Here is a 22209-nt window from a genome sequence, read left to right as displayed (position 1 = left end):
CGTCCTCCCCTCAAAAACTTCTCTTTCGATTCCTCCCACTTCCTACAGACTAAGGGGGTGGCCATGGGCACCCGAATGGGCCCCAGCTATGCCTGCCTCTTTGTAGGTTACGTGGAACAGTCCCTCTTCCGCACCTACACAGGCCCCAAACCCCACCTCTTCTTCCGTTACATTGATGACTGTATCGGCGCCGCCTCTTGCTCCCCAGAGGAGCTCGAACAGTTCATCCACTTCACCAACACCTTCCACCCCAACCTTCAGTTCACCTGGGCCATCTCCAGCACATCCCTCACCTTCCTGGATCTCTCAGTCTCCATCTCAGGCAACCAGCTTGTAACTGATGTCCATTTCAAGCCTACCGAATCCCACAGCTACCTAAAATACACCTCCTCCCACCCACCCTCCTGCAAAAATTCCATCCCCTATTCCCAATTCCTCCGCCTCTGCCGCATCTGCTCCCATGATGAGGCATTCCACTCCCGCACATCCCAGATGCCCAAATTCTTCAAGGACCGCAACTTTCCCCCTACAGTGGTCGAGAACGCCCTTGACCGCGTCTCACGCATTTCCCCCAACACATCCCTCACACCCCGCCCCCGCCACAACCGCCCAAAGAGGATCCCCCTCGTTCTCACACACCACCCCACCAACCTCCGGATGCAACACATCATCCTCTGACACTTCCGCCATTTACAATCCGACCCCACCACCCAAGACATTTTTCCATCCCCACCCCTGTCTGCTTTCCGGACAGACCACTCTCTCCGTGACTCCCTTGTTCGCTCCACACTGCCCTCCAACCCCACCACACCCGGCACCTTCCCCTGCAACCGCAGGAAATGCTACACTTGCCCCCACACCTCCTCCCTCACCCCTATCCCAGGCCCCAAGATGACATTCCACATTAAGCAGAGGTTCACCTGCACATCTGCCAATGTGGTATACTGCATCCACTGTACCCGGTGTGGCTTCCTCTACATTGGGGAAACCAAGCGGAGGCTTGGGGACTGCTTTGCAGAACACCTCCGCTCGGTTTGCAATAAACAACTGCACCTCCCAGTCACAAACCATTTCCACTCCCCCTCCCATTCTCTAGATGACATGTCCATCATGGGCCTCCTGCAGTGCCACAACGATGCCACCCGAAGGTTGCAGGAACAGCAACTCATATTCCGCTTGGGCACCCTGCAGCCCAATGGTACCAATGTGGACTTCACCAGTTTCAAAATCTCCCCTTCCCCCACCGCATCCCAAAACCAGCCCAGTTCATCCCCTCCCCCCACTGCACCACACAACCAGCCCAGCTCTTCCCCTCCACCCACTGCATCCCAAAACCAGTCCAACCTGTCTCTGCCTCCCTAACCTGTTCTTCCTTTCACCCATCCCTTCTTCCCACCCCAAGCCGCACCTCCATCTCCCACCTACTAACATCATCTCACCTCCTTGACCTGTCCGTCTTCCCTGGACTGACCTATTCCCTTCCTACCTCCCCACCTATACTCTCCTCTCCACCTATCTTCTTTTCTCTCCATCTTCGGTCCGCCTCCCCCTCTCTCCCTATTTATTCCAGCACCCTCACCCCATCCCCCTCTCTGATGAAGGGTCTAGGCCCGAAACGGCAGCTTTTGTGCTCCTGAGATGCTGCTGGGCCAGCTGTGTTCATCCAGCCTTACATTTTATTATATGGGAATGAAAGGCACTAGTTTAGTTGCATATTCTGGATATCCCACCATCTGACACATATTGCATGTTTTACAAAACTGCATTATATCTTTGTAAAGACCTGACCTGCAAAAATATCCCCATGTACATGTGTGGGGTTTACAAATTTCTTTCATAACTCGCCATCGGAATTTAATGAACTATCTTTAATATTTCTTGACCATATTTTGGCAGTAACGCAATCTGGTAAAGCATTATCCATTCTTTACCTGCAGGTCAGTGAGGAGGTCACTGCTTCCTCATCCTATCTTTAATAACATTTCAGAGCTCCTACAGCCCCATTTTCAGTGTGAGCTGATTGAGCTCTTGTATTTAACCTAGGATTGACTTAGGAATATTGGAGTAATGGTTCATAAGTTTGCAAATGACACCAAAATTGGTGGTCCCTTGGAAAGCGAAGAAAGTTATCTCAGATTACAACGGGACCTTGATCTGATGAGCCAGTGAGCCGAGCAATGGCAAATGCCCCTTAATCTAGGGAAATGTGAGGTACTACATTTTCATAGAATCATAGAACCCCAACAGTGTGGAAACTGGCCACGTGGCCCAACAGGTCCACACCGCCCCACGGAACAGCATCCCACCAGACCCATTCCTCAAACCCTGAAATTCCCATGTCTAACACAAACATCTCTGGGTGCTATGGGCAAGTTAGCATGGCCAATCCACCTAGCCTGCATATCTTTGCACTGCGGGAGGAAACCGGAGCACCTGGAGGAAACCCATGCAGACATGGGGAAAATGTGCAAACTCCACACAGACAGTTGCTTGAGGCTGGAATCGAACCCAGGTCCCTGGCACTATGAGGTAGTAGGGCTAACCACTGAGCCACCGTGCCACAATTTGGAAAGCCAAATCAGGGCAGGACTTCTACACTTGCTGGTGAGGGCCTGGGGAGTGTTGCCAAACAAAGAGACCTTGAAGTGCAGGTTCACCATTCCTTGAAAGTGGAGTCACAGGTAGATAGGGTAGCGAAGAAGGTATTTGGAATGCTTGCCTTCATTGGTCAGTGCATTGAGTAAAGGGGTTGGGAAGTCACGTTGCAGGTGTACAGGACATTGGTGAGGCCACTTTTGGAATATTGCATTCCCGAAATGCCAGCTTTCTTCCTCTTCTCATGCTGCTTGGCCTGCTGTGTTCATCCAGCTCTACACCTTGTTATATCAGTTTTCATCTCCCGATTATAGGAAGGATGTTGTAAAACTTGAAATAGTCCAGAAAAGATTTACAAAGATGTTGCCAGGGTTGGAGGGTTTGAGCTAAAGGGAGAAGCTGAATAGTCGAGGGCTATTTTCCTTGGAGTGTTGGAGGCTGAGGGTCAACTTAATAGCAGTTTACAAAATCATGAGGGTCATGGATAGGGTAAATAGTCAAGGTCTTTTCCTCAGGGTAAGGGAGTCCAAAACTAGACAGCATAAATTTAAGGTGAGAGGGACAAGATTTAAAAGTAACCTGAGGGACAATTTTTTCACGCAATAGGTGGTGGTGTGTATGTAATGAGCTGCCAGAGGAATTTATGGAGGCTGGTACAATTATAACATTAAAAAGGTATTTGGATGTGTGTATGAATACGAAGGGTTTAAACGGATATGGGTCAATGTTAACAAATGGAATAAGATTAAGATAAGATATCTGGTTGGCAAGCGTGAATTGGATTGAACGGTCGGTTTCTGTGCTGTACACCCCTGTGACTCTATGACTTGCTCAGTCTGAATCAGGGAAGACTTATTGAACACTTCTCTAATTTCCAAAGAAAGTTTCAGATGACCAAATATCTCTAAGTGGTGCCAACTCAACTTCCAGTTATGGACAGTAGTCTTTACTCATATCACTACAAGTGAAAGAAAAATTCCCAGATCCTCTTCCTCTGTTCTGTTTCCTTGACCTCACTGGCCTTTTACATGTCTCCTGGAGAAGCTATTATTTTTGCTCCTGCTAAATCATTGCCTAGAATTAGGTCAACTCATCTCTGTTTAAATTAGGGAAAGCCCATGCTGTTACCTTTCCAGGCATGATCTGGGACACTAGGTGCACCCAATACAGAGGTAAGGCTCTATCCCCCACTTAATAACATTCATTAAATCTTTGGTGTTCATGTCACTCTCTGGTGGAAAGGTCACACATTTCCCTGGCAAAAGAGTGTCCCCTGAATTTCTAACTATGAGTGTGGGTTCACTTGCCTCATTTGAGAACTTATAATTTACTTTTTCTTCTGGTAGGAACTCCCTGAAACTTAGGAATGTTGTTTACTTTCCCTGCATTCTCTGCAGTGTTTATACATAACCCGACAGTTGCAGTCAGAGCCAAAAGTTGCTCTTTTGGACACTCGGTCAGGGCCCCATTTTCTACATTGACCTTCCCACAACTTTCAGCAATCTGCATGGAGGCTTCCCACTTTGCGACAATGATAACATTTAAGCCTTTAGAAATCACTTATGCTCTCAGCGCCTTCCTTTCTGGACTGAGTAGGAGATGCCAAATGCCTCTGCTCAGTCTTGGCTATTTGCCTTTCTTCCACATCCCCCAAACATCCAGCCTTCTCAAGATTGTGAAGATGACACCAAAAGGGTTCGGCGTTCTGGAACAGCTTACAGTCATGGGTCATCTCCACTGATGGTCTCCAGTTGCAGCCTTTGGGTTTTCTGTGTGATTTCGTGCTAATGGAGGAAGTATTATTTTTAAAACTTCTTCCTAAAGAATTACTTCTCAAAAGGGCTAATATGTATTCTGTACCTTTAATACCCACATCAGTACTCAAAATTATTTTGCTCTATCGTCTCAAATTGTGTACAAATCTTCCCAGGCTGCTTACAATATTCCAAAATTTTTGCTGTAAGCCTCAGGCGCAGTTTTCCATTCCATGTGCATAACAGCCTATATTCTTAGGTTGTTTTCACATTCAGTAATAGGTAATGACAGACACTCTGCTATGTCTTGTGGTTGAATGGGAGATCTCAAGTTCATTCATATTATTGCATAGCACATATAGTGATAATCAGTTTCCTGTCTTGCTGCATTGGATCCATTAAATTCAAGTGAAGATATTTAATTTGAAGGTCAAACTTTAAAGTGTCACATCAATAGGACAAAACAAATATTCAAAATCTCAAACTAAATCACTGATGGGGACAAGGAGAAACAGAGCAACTACATTTGTCCTAAAATAAATATCTTGACTGCCACCATGACATGTAAGAAAGTGGTCCAGGAAGCGTTCTGCTTTTGATAGGAAATCTTGAACAAATTAAGAGTGTTTACCCTTAAACTTGTACATGAAGGAGATTTTACATTATAATCAGATTCACATCAAAGAAGTACTTGAAGCAACTCTGATCCCTTTTGTTCCAAATACCCCTAAAATGTGGATCTGGATTGTCCCTTTCACAGCTATCCACTCTGAGCAGAATAGCTGAGATAATGAAGAGAGTGCAGCCATGCCGAGAGAATGCATTTAAATTATGAGGTGCACATACGTCATAACGCAAATGCATGGTTTCCTGGCAACAGCAGGACTGAAAATATCATTATTTATTTCAGTGTTGCACAGGAAAATGTTCCAATCAGATTGATTCTAGGTTGAGAACCTATTACTGGCCCCACAGCTGCCATCCTGGGCTTTTGTATTATTTTTGTCCTGGTGTAAAATGTGACACCAGATCTACCAGGCTGAACTTGGATTAAAGTCTCTAGCATGAATGTTGTTGGCATCATTACAATAACTTCTAAATGAAAGGTAGATACATGGTTTAAAACAAAACTGGGAATTCACTTCAGCGATAGCAATTTGGCAGAATCATTTAAATTCGCTTGAAATGATCTGTTCCTGAGCTTACCAATACCATTTTACGTACACACTTGTCTGGTACGGATATCACGCTGAAAATTTGGGTGTTGCAGCCTATTAGTGCACTTTAGATTGGTTATGGCGATCAACTAGAATTAGATGAGAATTCTACACAGTAACTTTCAAGCTGCGTCATTTTTTTTTTCCTTTTGTTGAAACTAGACAGCCAGGAGGTTTAAGAAGCTCAGCAGTTTGGCTGCCACTCTTTTGATTGTGCCCCATGAACCTTTTGTTCAACATTGGCATGTGGGCAAGCAATGTTCAGAACTTAACCCCTTGCCCTGTCACCCCCCCACTCCGGTTCTGTCAGCCAGGCTTATATTTTCAAAAGAAGTCAAAGAAAGAATACAGGTACTTCTGACTGGGTTAACATTGGTGTTTCCATAATTTGCTTTTTTTAAAGTTTGCCTGTGCAGAAAATATAACACCCTGCTTTTCACGATATCACAGCTGTGACTGCAGCCTTTTGCTGACTGTGGTCCAAAGATAATTATTGTCCTCAGAAGTCACCGGCTTAATGGACCTTGTGCAAGGCCTAAAGGCTGTTATTTCATTTTCATAGTATTTCCTTTAATTTCACAGCTGACACATTTCAATAGTTATTTTCATTGTGTGTGCGTTGTGTTCTACTTTTTAAAGAGACCACGTATTTTGTTAGGTATTTTTGCCAGAAAGCGTTTTCGGACCGTACTTTTCTTTGCATGTTTTATTTTAAGAACCCCCAGATTTGCCCTGAATTCCTGCCTTTTGTGTGTTTGGAAAAGAGATTTTCAGTTAGTCTTGAAAAATCATTTCTAAAAATGCATGTATTAAGATATGGCAAAATAGCATGTCTTAAATGGACCAACTCCTTTCTTCATAAGAGGGCCACAGCAGTCACCAATGATTATATTTAGTTTAAATAACTTGACATTTATAAGAATATGGCAGTTTTAAAGGTGATAACACAAATAACATTCTATTTTAATGCTTGCATTTTTTAGTTTCCTCAGCAGTCACTACAACATTACAGAAGTAGTCCTCGAGAGATGTTTCCCTCCCAAGACAATGTGCAGATAATAATCTTATGTTCTTTGCTTTTCCTTGTTCCATGTTTAATTCACATTACAATAGTGTAAGTCTGCTTTATCTATATTCAAAAGGCGTAACATTAATCCAATGGAAACAAATGGTGATTTGCTAAAAATTGATTCTGTCTTGGAATTCAATAGCGATCAACCAGAATCCATGATTTATCTCCTCCAAAGACATCCTTTAGATTTCCAACTTCCCTCAAATATATCTTTTTTAAAGCTGAAGCTCACAAACTATATATACTATACATTCCCAAAGCTGGGCATGTGTCCCCTAGCTCCATGCCTTGGCTGCTCCCAGGTTGCCATGGTGAGGATTCCTAATCGTCCCCGCACATGACAGGCTCCTGTTTGTCTCTGCTCCCCTGGGTGTAAATTTCTAGGCTCAAAAATTCATGTGAGCATATCATCCGCCGTGCAGATGTTTCACTGCTTTAGAATATCAGGCAGCTGCTTGTGCCACTGTCGACAGCTAATTGGAGACCGCATCGCAGGAACAGAGGCGTAATTACAGCATAAATACACATCCTCTGGTGCATCATTGTATCTCTATTAACAGAAAATTTTAAACAGTGCTCAGAGTGTAATTAGTGTAGTTGATAAAGTTGTAAAACATGTAAATAAGGGAAGTAGCAGGTACGTGGCCAATTGCTACCCAACACTGGGGGGATGTAGATTATTGCCTATTTAGAAAATAATTAGCAAACCTACATTAGCAAAGCTTGCATCCTACAAAAGCAAGGCAAACATTTATTCTGGTAACAGCTCTTTCTGTGCTAGCCATGAAAATCTGCTATTATTTGTAATTTAGCCCTCATTACCAGAGGATAAAGCATGAAAAGAGCTCAGACATGAAAAATGACAAGTAATATTAATTTTTATTCCAGGCGAAAGACTGCTTTTGCTGGCTGCATGCTGATTTCTCGGCAGGGTCCCTGGCGCGGCGTGCGGGGAAGAGGTGATGGGTAGCTGGTACTTTGGGATTCAGGAAGTGTAGCTGACTTCTGAGCTGAGGATGTACCCTGGGGTAACCGTGACAATGGCTGATGAGGCTTGCTGCATATGTGCCCTCAGAGCTAGATTTAAGAGACACACTTGCAGAGCCCAATGAATACAGTAACTGTTGCTGGTTCATTTGAAAACTACTGTGGCATTTTAGATTCTTTCAAAAATAATAAAATATGTAACAAGCAAGGAACATATTTTACATTTTAAGGGAATATTAGTAGAAGAAAATGCATCAATTCACTTGATCCTCATTTCCCTTTAGAATCTCCAGTATCATTATTTTAACTGCATACTCATTTTAATGGAAGAATGATGTTGAAGATATCCGCGTGCAGTGAAGTATGGTAAGGATTCATTGCTTAAAGTCAATGGCCTTTATTGCAACTGAAATGCAGAACTTTTTAACCAATAGATTTCTCAACCCACAACCTGATTTTAAAAAATATATATCATATGTAATAATTTGGAAAGCATTCTGTAATATAAACTCCCATTTCCATTCACATTCTTTTTTCTGCTATATTCCTTTAATTATTTCAAAGGTACAGTACACTTCTCATGAGCTGGAGGACAGATTTAAACACCTGACAAAATGCCTCTCACTCATCACCTTCATCTTGACACCTAGTCCTAAAGCCCCATAAACTGCAAAAACTTTTAATTAATATTATTTTATGAGGGACTGTAGAGCCCTGTCACATTCCTTTAATTTATAAGCAATACATTTAGTCCCTCCATGTCTATTGGACTGATTGCATTATATTTGTGTGATTGTGTTAGAAACCTATACAGATCCTATGGTAGCTTGCACATCATTTTAATGTGAGATTGAGAGTACTACTGCCCGGGTATACTTTCTAATTTCTAGATTTTTTTTTAAATGCTTGATTTCGCAACAACTGGTGTTTTGTGAGATGTGTTTTGACTTGAAATATTCAACCAGTTGAAAAATATCTTGATAAGAATTTCCCAAACTTTTTTTGATGTACAAAAATGACAACAAATTTAGACACTCGTTTTTCTCAAATTACTTGCATGTATTCATTCACTTGTTTTCTCTCTTTTTTCATGCTACTTGTTATTAGCTGGAACTTGTCATTTTCACAGGCCTCTGCCAAGGGTCTTCCATTTTCCAGTACAATTCTGCTTGTAGCTGATTTGAGATGATCAATTTTCCGTTGTGCTTCTGAGGAAGATCTGCTGGCCCTTCTCTCAATGCTTTCATGCGATGGCAGATATTACAAAGGAACAACCTTCTGGATAGTATAATGGCATTAAGAAAACTGAAAAATCATTCAAGAGGCTCTTACATGCAAAGATGGTGGAACCAATGGCCTCTATAGATGGATGGGTAACTGGGCTGATAAGTTAGTCATCAGTTGTCCATATCCTTCTGTCAAAGAACAAATGAACAATATGATTGGTGTAAATGTGGCATTTCCCAGCAATAATACCTTTGCTGTTGACCCGACAAAATTCTGTGGATCAAAGGAGGTAACTGTTTTCAGAATAGTCATTACAAACATACAGAAACACTCAGAGTTTTTTTTAAATATTTCTATGTTTCCTCGTCTTTCTCAAGTCAAACTAAAGCAGGATGGCTGCCAGTTCCCATTTAAAAAAAACAGCAGCTCCCTTTGTAATTAACAATGTTCTAAGCCATGCTTCCAGTGTTGATGACCAAGAGAAACTTATTAGTTGAGAAAGTGATGGTGACCAGCCTTCATGTTGTAGTCTATCTGGCACAGGTATGATGCTGTTACGGAGGGAATTCCTGGATTTTTTTTTTATTTATTCATTCATGGGATGAGGACATCACTGGCTAAGCCAACATTTATTGCTCATTCCAGAGTCAACCACATTGCTGTGAGCTTAGAGTCATGTGTAATCCAGACTAGGTAAGGATGGCAGTGATAATGGGAACTGCAGATGCTGGAGAATCCAAGATAATAAAATGTGAGGCTGGATGAACACAGCAGGCCCAGCAGCATCTCACGAGCACAAAAGCTGACGTTTCGGGCCTAGACCCTTCATCAGAGAGGGGGATGGGGTGAGGGTTCTGGAATAAATAAGGAGAGAGGGGGAGGCGGACCGAAGATGGATGTTAGAGATGAAGAGGTTGAGGGAAGGTAGGAGGCCTGTGTTAGAGATGAAACCTCATCCCACCTCCTTGACCTGTCCATCTTCCCTGGACTGACCTATCCCCTCCCTACCTCCCCACCTATACTCTCCTCTCCACCTATCTTCTTTTCTCTCCATCGTCGGTCTGCCTCCCCTTCTCTCCCTACTTATTCCAGAGCCCTCACCCCATCCCCCTCTCTGATGAAGGGTCTAGGCCCGAAACGTCAGCTTTTGTGCTCCTGAGATGCTGCTGGGCCTGCTGTGTTCATCCAGCCTCACATTTTATTATCTAGGTAAGGATGGCAGTTTCTTTCCTAAAAAGCATTAGTGAACCAGATAGGTTTTTCCTAACAGCTAACAATGGATTAATCAGAATTCAAAACTCACCATCTGCCATGGTAGGTTTCAAATCTAGGCCCCCAGAACACTCCCCGGGTGTTTACATTAACAGTCTAGTGATAATACCAATAGGCCATCACCTATCTGATGACTCAGAGACGCTGAAGGAAGTGTGGTATATTTTCAAGTCAGGATCAGGAATGTCTTGGATTTACATTGGTCCACATGCCTGCTACCCTTGTCCTTCTAGTCAAAACTTGACAATTGACAGATTATACAAAGTAAAACCAGGAATTAGCATATCTAGTCACAAGCAAATTTCCAGGAATTATGGCTCAAATGCCCCATTTGTTCTGTAGGTCCAACCAGGTTTACATGTTTCAAAGCCCTTGTACATTTTAAAAATGAGCCCTCTGGCTCAGAATGCAAAATGCCAATGCTCTGAGTTATTTCAAAAGCTTGGCATCACATACAATTCAGAAGTGATCTGTTTCATTGCTGCAGCTGGTACGTAAACATTGCAATCAGAAACAAATTGTTACAAATCAGAATAGCTGCTGATTTTCCAACTCGTGTATGTAACTAACAAAAGAAAAGAAAAGTGCATGTTTCCATTCTTAGTTTTTTTTACTGTGGGAAAATGTGTCAAAAGTCAAACTTTAATCTTCCTCACCTGGTGACAAACCAAAACAAAATCAGGAAAATTAACAGTGAAGCACTCCATATTGAAAAACTACCACCTTAAATTTGAGTTCCTTTATCAGTTTACCCGCCCAACCCTGTTGTTGGTCCCCTCAGATGCTATGCATTCAGTCAATAACCAATTAGTGTCATAGTGACCACTGTGTCAGACTAGGACTAGTACTCAGAGGGTTAATGAGAGCTTTTTATTTCTTCACCTGTGTGGGTGTTTGTTCCTTTGCCCTCTGTTTACTGCTTTTGATTACATAAGATTTACTCAAACCCCCTTAGGGTGTGAATTATCATTGCCTTGCTTGACCTTTCTGGGCGAAGTATTTATCACGTCAGGCAGCACTTCCAGTGATCCAGACGGCCTTTCCACTCACAGTGTCGGAAACCATCAAACATCCCTGCACAAAAAAAATTGCATCTCCAGAAATCTCTCACAAGAAGCGATGAAGCTGTTTTAGCTCCCAGAGACATTGGGCTTTTTCTTAAACTTACATCTAAGACGCAAACTCTGCTTAGTACCCTTGAGGACTGCAGAAGCATTTTAAAGAAATAAATGATTTCTCTGCATCCATTTCCAGTTATTTTCTGCTCTATTTCAAAAGAAAAATTCTGTTTCTTTCATAACATGCAGTGTTCCCCAGATAAGACAGCACACAGCTAATCTGCTTCCTAGCATGTGACGTCAGCCACCAGGAGGTGAATGAGAGGTATCAGTCTTATTGCCCTCCCTTCTGGTTCATGTAGGATAAAAGCCCTACATTTCAATCATGCACCCTAAATTTGGAAATAAAAATTGTTCTCCATTTATTTATCTCCCAATCTTCACAATCAGGGCATCCTTTACCCAGGCCCCTCCCAATCGAGCTAGTGGAGATTAGCATTGGGAAATTGAAACACTCTATTCAAAGGAAGAAACGTTTTCGGCATCATCCCTCTTCCATAGGGCCTGCTGTCTGATGGCAGAAACTTAATTCTTCAGTGTAACTCAAATCAATCATTCTCACTGATTAATACATTGGATTCAAACTGTGCAGATGGCCTAATGGGGAATGGCGCAGTGCATGCCATCATAAAGGTCCTGAATTTAATCTCCGGTTAGTGTTAGTTGATCTCTGCCAGAATGTTGTTATTGATGCTAAAATTGGTCTCATACCTCATGGAGAGGGAAAAAAAAATCAGAGAAGGCTCCCACTCCTGATTACTGTTCAAAGCCCAATGAAGCAACATTTGTATCTGCACATTTCAATAAAATGCGGATGGAATTGAAATTGCTTCATGCATCAAAGATTTCAGAAGAAGTGTCTTTTGGATTCAACACTTGAACTCTGATTCTTTCTCTCCACACGATCTCAGACTTTCTGACTGCTTCCAGCAATGTATTTTCATTCCAATATTCCAGCATCTGCAGTATTTTTCTTTCATCTCATAATATAGAAACAGATTATTCTGATGTTTGTATAGTTATTGTTCATTGCTAAGTGGATGGCATCATTTCAAACAAATTCCCTTGTGTGAACTTATATTGCAGTTAACAAAGTATTTGCTAAAGCGAGCTAATGATCTGGTAATAGGTCAGTTTCATTTCCTGCGCCAATGACATTGTACAAGACAATTATCTTGTACTAAACTAATGCTAGTTTGCAGCTTTGTAATTTTACTTTATTCATTCACAAGAGGCATAGAAAACTGGGGAAAGTTGATCTTTAAACTTTCAAGACATAATTTTTCCCTTGCCTGATGCCATTTGTTTGGCATATGTGGTGGCTGTTGCGCTGTGATCTAAAACGGCTATTTTTCCAATTGGCTGTGTGCCTGGCTGAATTAAAATTGAAATAATATTTAAATGAACCATTGTGATTTTTTAAATCTGGGAATAATGCCAATAGGAAATGCAAAAGCCATATTTTCTCAGGCCTCCTCCTGTTTTTTTTAAATATTTATTTATTGTTCAGAATAATTTCTCCACAAAGACAGAAGTTTGATCTTTCTTAAATGTGTTTTGCATTGAGATACAACTCAGATTTTAGCATTCTTATTCCAACTATCACATCAGCACAAATTTGACATCCGTCTTCCCCAGGTCACATCACCAACTGCTTGGTGTTGATACAGGTCAGGGCACTGAAAATATACAAGAATGTGTTGCCAACATAAATGACAATTTGCAGCTGTGACTGTGGGGAAACACTGAAAATGGTCTGCAAGGTCAATATCTTCAAGAACTTGACTTATAATTCAAAAAATCATCAATGTAAATCGAATAACTACGGTCATATTCAGAATGATTAGTAGGGTAGATGCCACAAACCATCCAGAACAATTTCAAACATTTCATTTAATCTGGCTCAGAAATGTTTAAAGAATACCCTTGTAAAGTTACTGCTGAAGTTTTCAAATGGGCTTCTTCCCCATGATCTTTTTACACCAAGGTGTTTCTTTTAAAAAACCCTCTTGACCTATGGCATGGTATTTTCCAGTTGTGTGTTTACTTTAAAGAATTAAAACATTCTGAATACCTTAAATTCTCCAATAAGATGTTGCCAACTCAGAAATTTTATGTTCTTTCTTTCCCCAAACCCTCCCATTTATAACTAAGTGTTGAATCTTGGTGCCAATCAGTTTTTTGGTAAAATATGCATATTTCATAACTCCTACTTTCCATGGTTCTCTATGTAAACTGACAGTTCTGACATGTACATCCCCAATTCCAGAAAGCAATAATCTATTTAATCTAGTACTTCAACAAACTATGTCCATGAAGGTGAGATATTATGGTTGTTAACTCTCTTAGGTACAGATGAGCACACACACAGGGCATCACAGTAATGAGTCCTTTCAAACTTCACTAAAATGAAACATAGACAGAATAAAAAATACAGACAAATAGAAACCAGTGACACAAGATATGTTCATGTCATATGTCACACTGCAAAATAATGAGATATAATATGTTGTCACTGTCACCCATGTCATATAAATTATCATATCATATACATCCCACTTAATTACAAGGCATATCCCTGGTACACACAGTACATTTCCCCTACTATGCATTTTTATATTTATTCTCATGTCATTTGTTGTGAACAGCCCAATAAAGTGCCTGCAGTCAGTCTGTCCTGTGGACAGAGTAATTAGTTCAGATTTTATGACTATTTTTTGCTTTCTTGTGAATTTATTGATGTTATTCATGGTATGGTCCTATTGAACATAACCAGTAACTGTGGGACTGCAATCCTACGAACACTGCAGGGAGCCACGCTTGACGGAAGCACAGTTAGAGAATCAAGGCTACAGCACCGCAACCCTTGTGGCTTCCCTACTGGGAGGACAGATTGTGGATAATCCTTATAATACATAAAGGAAGATTTTCTTTTCTACTCCACGATTTGTAAGTCATGCTGGAACCTACATTTCCTCCAGTGATGCATAGACCTAAATTTCACCCCAACACATTATTTGTTCACTGGGAAAACCTGGGTAAAAGGCATTGATCCAAAGAACAGGAAATCATGCCACTAGAAAGGAGTGTGAGAGAAAGCAGATCCACTTGTAATGATGAAACACTACCAAACTTTGATTTTAAAAGCCAGTAAAAGATCAGAGGAAAATATAGTTAAGGAGTTCAACAATTTTGAACAGAAATTATTGGAGAAACTCAGCAGGTTTGGCAGTTTCTATGGAGAGAAAACAGAGTTAACATTTCAGGTCCCGTGATGCTTTTTCAGAACATGTTGAAATTTTTGTTCTTGTTTCTGACTTCCAGCATCCACAATTCTTTGTTGTTTTTTTCAACAGTTTTGAAACCCAGGGAATTGTGTCAGAATATGGGATTGTGTGAGACTTAAAGTCATACATGCTCTGATCTAACACATTAATATGGGTGAATTTGATAGCAAGAAACTCACTCCTAAAAAGCCTGACATAGGAATTTTGTTTCCTTCTTGATGTGGTACAATTAGGAAAGGTGCAAGTCTGTCAGGTCCTTTTTGTCACCACAACTGAAACAAGTAAGTTTTTTTTCCACTGACGCAATTTTGGAATCCAGGAATCCAAACGATGCATTGGAGCAAAACTGTGTTGGAATTTATTTGGAAAAGGATAAATAGGCGTTTACTGGGTACATTTGAAGAAATATTCAAGACTCTCTCCCAGTTTGTAGTGCCGACTGACAGAAGCATCATGAATGGAGCCAACAAGCCTAATTCCAGACACTCAGCAAAGACAAGCATGCTGACCTCCATGCTCAATTCTTCAGTCTACGTCAGGAGTATTCACATTATACTGTATACCTTACATAAGTTTACGTAAATATATATTAGTTTTAAAAGAAGAAAATATACAATATTCACTTTACGTGTTTTACAGCACCATGTTATTTTAGTTCAATAAGTTTTAAACTTCACTCGCATCGGAATAGAGCAAAATATTTGACATATAATCAAATTATGCAGAATATTTCCATAAATACAGGTTACTGTTCTGGAATTGAAGCTTAAGATATTTTCTTAAACTTAGATATGGGTAGTACATATGCCACAGGAGCAAAATTCCCGTATGGGAATGTTATATTTTGACCAGTCCAGGGCGAGGGTCCCCATTTTGTTTCAGTTCAAGATGGAATATCCCAAATCATCATGTTCTTGGGTGATGAGGGATAGACTGGTTTTCCTTCTTTATTCTCCTATCCCTTCAGTTGGTCGCAACAAGGTTATTTTAAGAAAGATCCCTTCCATGTGGGTATCTTCATCCCAGACAGAATGAACTTAGGTTGTAACCAGGCTCTTAATTATTAGTTGCTAAACACGAGGTGAAATAATAATGCAAATCACATGCCCACAGTTTAGGAGTAAGGGATTAGGAGTAAAGACAAAGATTAATGAGATTCAAAAACAAAGTTGCTGGAAAATCTCAGCAGGTCTGGCAGCATCTGTGAAGGAAAAAACAGAGTCAACATTTCAGGTCCGGACCGAAAACGTTAACTCTGTTTTTCCCTTCACAGATGCTGCCTGACCTGCTGAGATTTTCCAGCAACTTTGTTTTTGTTCCTGATTTACAGCATCTGCAGTTCTTTCGGGTTTTAGATAATAAGATGCATATGATCAGCCTCTGAGTCATTCAGTAAAAGCACATAGTGAACAACTGGGGCCATTACAGTGGATATTACTGGAGCATCGGCATCGATAATTGAACAGTTGATTTGAAGTTCTTGACTTTTTGGGTTGATTGACTTTCCCTTGTCCAGGTTTCTTTCAACAGAGGTTGACTGGCAGAATTCAGTATGAGGGAGATTTTCCCTTTCTTTACCTGCAATATAGGAGTTTTCAATGGCTGTTCAAACAGTGACTTGCACAGCACACATTAGTTCCCACGCTTGGACATCAGACACAAATACACAAAGACCAGGGGCTGCAGTCAGTTTTTAACCCTTTTTTTATGTACTTCTCAGAAAAGTGAAGCATAAACAATCCCACAGGAGATGACATCCTGCTGAGGGAAGGTTAGATAATCAGCTTCTACTTACAGTTTTATAGTCTTTCTGCTTGAAGTGTATCTGACTCTTTACAGGTACAACATTCCAGAATTCCCTTGAGACAATCGCTGAAATACATTCGCTGGCATCGTTTGGCTCAATCTCCTTTAATTAAAGAAGGCACGTTGTAATTAAAAGTTCAGGATGTCTGTTGGTCATCTGGAATTATAATCTATGGTCATGTCAATTATAGACACGTAGTAAGTAAGTAAAACCGTATTTGTGCTCAAAATAGCAGTGTCACATGAGCACAAACTATACAGGAAGCAAAACCTAATTCAGTTAAGATTCATAAAAGTTACAATGCATGATACTATTAAGATGAATGTTCTGTGTGTACATCCTTGTTGATTATAATATTGTATCACAGATTTTACAGGCAATTAATAGTTGGACTGTGCACAACATTGCCACATACTACTAGCGATATTCTACTCTAAAGGACAGTTTCTAAATATGAGTTACTTGAAGACACATACATAGGGTAGAGAAATAATAATGATTTCAGTTGGCAGAATAGTTAAAATGTACACTTCTAAATGGATATATGACAAAAATTGATATAAAGATAAAGGAATTCCTTATAAAAGTACACAGTAAGTATACTGGAAAAAAGAGACTTGTCATTTTTAACTTAATAACATTGCTCCCATCATGAGGTGGTTACTTATTACTGTTACAGTACAAAAACCCTCCATCCAATTCTTTGGGAAAAAAATTACATTAGTTAAGTTGTTGCCCATTTCATTTGTCTCAAAAGCCCTCTTAGGTTGACAAATATCCCAGAGAAATGGCTTCTGATGTTTGATAGGATAATGTGCAGCCCCTTAGGACAGGGACGAAGGCAGCAAACTTATCATCCTTTACTAATGCTCAACATGGGTCACTAAAAGTGCTGGAGGTGACAGGGACTGTTAACATGTGGGAAACAGGGATTGAGAGGTGGAGGAGGGGAGGTTCTCTTTCACAGTGTGCCCATTCTGTAGCAATAGAAACAGCTGCAATAGCAATGGTCAGTTATCAGCTCTGGTTCAGTGCACACCATTAATTGTCACTGGGAAACAGGCTCTTATAAGTATTCTTCACTTGTGTACATGCCTGAGTGAGACATTCAACGTTTCATTTTAGACTTGCACCAGATCTTAAAGGGGTACTATTACCTGCTTAGTTTCATGGAATTTGAGAAAACTGTCTCACACAGTGGTTGTTCCCACTTCTTGTACAAACCTTACAATAGCAGTATTTTTTTTGTTGCAAGTGTTTAGACAATTTGATCAGAGAAGGACAAGATGTACAACATAATGCTGAGACCAATCTTAATGGCCTTTTTCACTCATGCACCTCTCTAAGTTCCCAAAACATTGCAACAATTAGGCAGTTAGTGAAAGGATTACTTTGCAAAACCATATTAAATGCTATTGAATATTATTTAAAGTTCAGAGATAACAGGAACTGCAGATGCTGGAGAATCCAAGACAACAAGGTGTGGAGCTGGATGAACACAGCAGGCCAAGCAACATCTTAGAAGCAGGAAAGCTGGCGTTTCGGACCTAAACCCTTCATAGGCCCGAAACATCAGTTTTACTGCTCCGAAGATGCTGCCTGGCCTGCTGTGTTCATCCAGCTCCACACCTTGTTCTCTTATTTAAAGCTCAGTTGGCTACTAAACAAAGTGGCAATACTTTTTTAAGATGATGTCTGAATTATAAATTATGCTTGTAAGTTCAAGCAAAAGCTAAACATAAGCTATTTTACAAACAATGATGATCCCTTAGCTGTGTTGACTTTGAGATCCACACCAACTCAACTCAAGTAATACAAGACCATAAGAAGTAGAAGTAGATGGCCATTCAGCCCAGTGAGTCTGTTCTGCCTTGGTGAGATCATGGCTGATTTGATAACCCTCAGCTCTACTTTTGTCTTTTCCCCAAAACCCTAGTTTTGCCATATTGATTTGAGCCATCTACAACTGCACGATGTGTAAACCAGTCACATGAAATTTTCAGTTCCTGGCTAGTGTTGTGTTAAGTGATCTCTGTCAGGATGGTGATAGGGGATTCCAGTTACCTTTAAAAGGGGCAACAAAGACAGGTTGCTGATTTTAATGTCCAATAACTTTAGAACGTGCAAATATGTGAGCAGAGGATTAGAATGGAATAGGATCAAGGCCTTTGACAGATCCAGACAATGAAAAGTCCCAGCCTTCTTTCATTAAAATGACCCCATCACTAAACTTAATATAGGGAGGGGACAAAATTTCATCCAGATGTCAACGTTTGTGATTCTTGGATAATAAATTTTGGAAATCAACCATGTTATCAGCTGTGGTTTGAATAGTCATTAAGCATTAAGTGAGGGGGACTGTGAATCAGAGGCATTGGTTACCATTGCTCCCTCACAGCACCAGGAACCCGGGTTCAATTCCACCCTCAGGCAACTGTGTATGGTGTTTACGCATTCCAACTGTGTCTGTGTGGGTTTCCTTTGGGTGCTCCAGTTTCCTCCCACAGTCCAAAGATGTGCAGATCAGGTGAATTGGCCACGCTAAATTGCCTATCGTATGCAGGGATGTGCAGGCTAGATGGTTTAGCCATGGGGAATGCAGGATTACTAGTGTAGGGAAGGGGGTGTGGGCCCTAATAGGATGCTCTTTGGAGGGTTGGTGTCAACTCGATGGACTGAATGGCCTGCTTCCACACTGTAGGGATTCTATGATTCAGTTTTGCCCAGTCTAATCATGTCCCTTAGAATGGTGTTTGCATTTGTTTGGGGCAAATGACCAGTCCTACTGTCTTGACTGGAGCGATGGGTGTGTCAACAATAAAAGGGAATATGTCATGTAACCACAAAAACAACTGAACTGAGCCAAATTCAACAGAAAAAAATGTTATAACTTCAGATTTATTTCCAAAATTATGTTAAATCAATTGTCATTAACTTTAGAAGTTTGTAATTTATTCTCCGTTAGTATCTTAGTCTTTCTATTTGTTATAGGAGAACTTGTAATTTGTGAACATGTCTTTGATAATAGTTCTGGAGGTAGAGGAGATCATTTGTACGTATACTCGTGCATCTTAACAACTTGTTCTTGAAAATCTATTCCGTGACTCCAGGCTGCAAGTTGACTCAGGTGAGAAAGAGACAGTAAGTACTGCTGATGCTGGAGTCAGAGATAACACCATGTGATGCTGGAGGAACACAGCAGGCCAGGCAGCATCAGAGGAGCAGGAAAGCTGATGTTTCGGGTCGGGACCCTTCTTCAGAAAAGGGTCTGAGGTAGGATCCTGACCTGAAACGTCAGCTTTCCTGCTCCTCTGATGCTGCATGGCCTGCTGTGTTCCTCCAGCTCCACACTGTGTTATATCAGAGTGAGAAAGTTGCTTTTGTTCGCCCTTCACATGCAGAAATAGAATGATAAGGCAGATGAAAACTAATTTGGTATGCTGCGTCTATGCCAGTTTTCCTTCAGAGGAACTCGGCTAGCCCCAATCCCACCAGCACTTGTATTAATTTCTCTTTCGAAAGTCATAATGAGCATGACTAACTCTTAAGGAATAAAGTAAGGGGGGATGTGAATTGGGTGGGGATGGAAGTAGAGAAGAACAGCAGGAGCTATAGAGGGCTGATGGGGATGGGGGCGAACGGGGCAATAAGAGGGTGATGGGAGTGAAGCAGTGGATGGGGCGGGTTGGGTGGGGTTGAGGGAAGGAAGTTCTCATCTTGCTGAGAAAAATGACTTCTGTGCAAACTGTAAATCTATCTGTTCCACGATGATGACTGTCCTCCCACTAGCTACTGGCAGGAGCTCAGTGAAACCTGCACGAAGGAGAGAATGGGAAAAGGCACCAAGGCATGGCAGAATAGTTGGATCTCTTCCTTCCTGTCTTTCACACACACCCGGTAATTTGCCCTTCTTCCTCCCTCTTCCTACACAGAATAGGCAGGCAGCGTGGCAGTTTCCCAGATAACCACTCCTGGTACACTGCAGTATTTGCCATCTCTCCCAGTATGAGATCCTGGCTAAGAGTGATTCACAACCACCAGTCTTCCTGCACTTTTGCTTTATCTTGGGTCTATCTAGTGACTAACGATAATTGATACACTTCTGTGGTGTATCTATAGACCAGGAACTGCTGTCAGAGAACAAGAAGGTTTATTGTACGATAGCAATACTTACTAAGAGCTGACACAGATTTACTCGCTTCCCGCAAAAGCTAGTGTAACACTCGTTGGCTCCGCCCTCAGACTTTGAGTGACATCAGTGGAATGGATGGATCAAATGTAACATGAAACATTTAACCCCTTTAGCACCAATACCTCACACAGCAGGCATCAGCAGAACGACAAAGTTAGAACAGCCGTATTACTTCCTTTGATTCAGTGAAATAAAAACAAATGCAGATGCTGGGAATCTGAAATAAAACAGAAAATGCTGGAGAAGCTCAGAAAATCTGGCAGCATCTGTGGAGAGAAATACAGAAATAGTGTTTCAAGCCCCAAAAAAGTGAAGACCTGCTGAATTTCTGTCGCATTTCCAGTTAATTCGATTTTGGTTCGATGAGTTCAGCACAGTTGCAGCGCCACAAATGGTGAACTTCAAAATTGCAAGTTGGCTGTGTAGAATTTTGGACAACTGCTATTTCTGGATTTCAGCGTTCAGTCTGGCAAGACTGTAGAATATGGAACAGTTGTTATCTCAGGGTGGGTTTTTATGGAATGGGGGTAAATATTAAAAATACAGGACAATCCGAAACATGAGATGATTTGAGATCTCATGCCAAGGTCACAGTAAATCTCCTTCGGCCATTCTCACAATGCGTTTCAAATCCCAACCAGTCACTACCCTCATGTCACCTTTAGATATGTTGCCATTCATCTTATATCTGCGACCTCTGGTTCTAACATCTTACACCAATGGGGTACTTTTCTCTCTTTCTCTCTATCCTTTGTTGGTTGTTTTTATTATCTAGGTTTTCTCTTTTTACTTCTGGACAGCAGCTGTTCAGTTGTTTTGCCATTCACAACTTCTCTAGACACATATTTTGTTTCTTGTCCCATAACCACCCTCTTTGATCTTGCACAGCCAATCTTTTGTCATATTGTCATCCGTCTTCCACCATATAACAAAGCTTTCCTTTTGATTTTTTTTTATTTTTCATCTTGCCTCCCCCCCAACTCGCAAACTCCCATGTGCTTATGACCAATTACATCTCTAATTTTTGCTAGTTCTGACAAAAGACCATTGACCTGGAGCATTAACTTTGTTTCTTTCTCCAGAGATGCTGCCTGACTTGGTGAGTATTTCCAGAACTTTCTGTTTTAATTTATATGTCCTGCATATGCCAATTTTTGGTTTTGCCAAATGCTAGAGAAACTTACCCCTTTCTTTGGTTGCGCTCAGACTTGCATTCAATCATGTTGTTAAAAATAGGTAGTTGGATTGAACATTTTGAATTGAATCGGATTATTTATTTTCTGTTAGTTTACACTATATGCTTACAATTAAAAGAATTTGGAGCAATTGAAAAGCACAATGGTGGTTCAGAATTAAAATCAACACTCCTCAGCATTGAAAGTGCCAGGCAGCAGTCAACCTGCCCCTGGCATATGATGTAATTGTCATCAGCTCCCAGCTAAGCATTAGTGATGTGTCCCCATCTGTGAAAATAATGAGGCTCAGGTTCCTTCCTACCAACCCTCCATCCACTCGCTTTAACTTCTTGAAGGTTATATGCCATCTAGTGCTCAGTCAATGAAATAACATCACAGCTCAGAAGGCGTTTGTATCTTTGTCCAATAAATAAGATTACCCATAAACAAGTTGTATTAGCATTTTAAACATAAGTGTAAACACTTGCTAGCTACGTGAATAATAA

General features: G+C 41.0%; 1 long non-coding RNA gene across 1 annotated transcript; it reads right to left on the bottom strand.

Annotated features, from left to right (window-relative positions):
- Positions 1-8663: 8663 nt before the first annotated feature.
- LOC125452912 (uncharacterized) lies at positions 8664-20626 on the bottom strand. The gene is made up of 3 exons (XR_007247631.2): positions 20511-20626; positions 16325-16438; positions 8664-9040 (listed from the first exon to the last, which is right to left on the bottom strand). It is a non-coding gene; the product is annotated as an uncharacterized LOC125452912 (long non-coding RNA).
- Between the last annotated feature and the right edge of the window lie 1583 nt (positions 20627-22209).

This window comes from Stegostoma tigrinum, chromosome 4 (assembly GCF_030684315.1).
Source record: "Stegostoma tigrinum isolate sSteTig4 chromosome 4, sSteTig4.hap1, whole genome shotgun sequence".
NCBI classification, from domain to species: Eukaryota; Metazoa; Chordata; class Chondrichthyes; order Orectolobiformes; family Stegostomatidae; genus Stegostoma; species Stegostoma tigrinum.
This window is presented reverse-complemented; position numbering and strand designations above follow the sequence as displayed.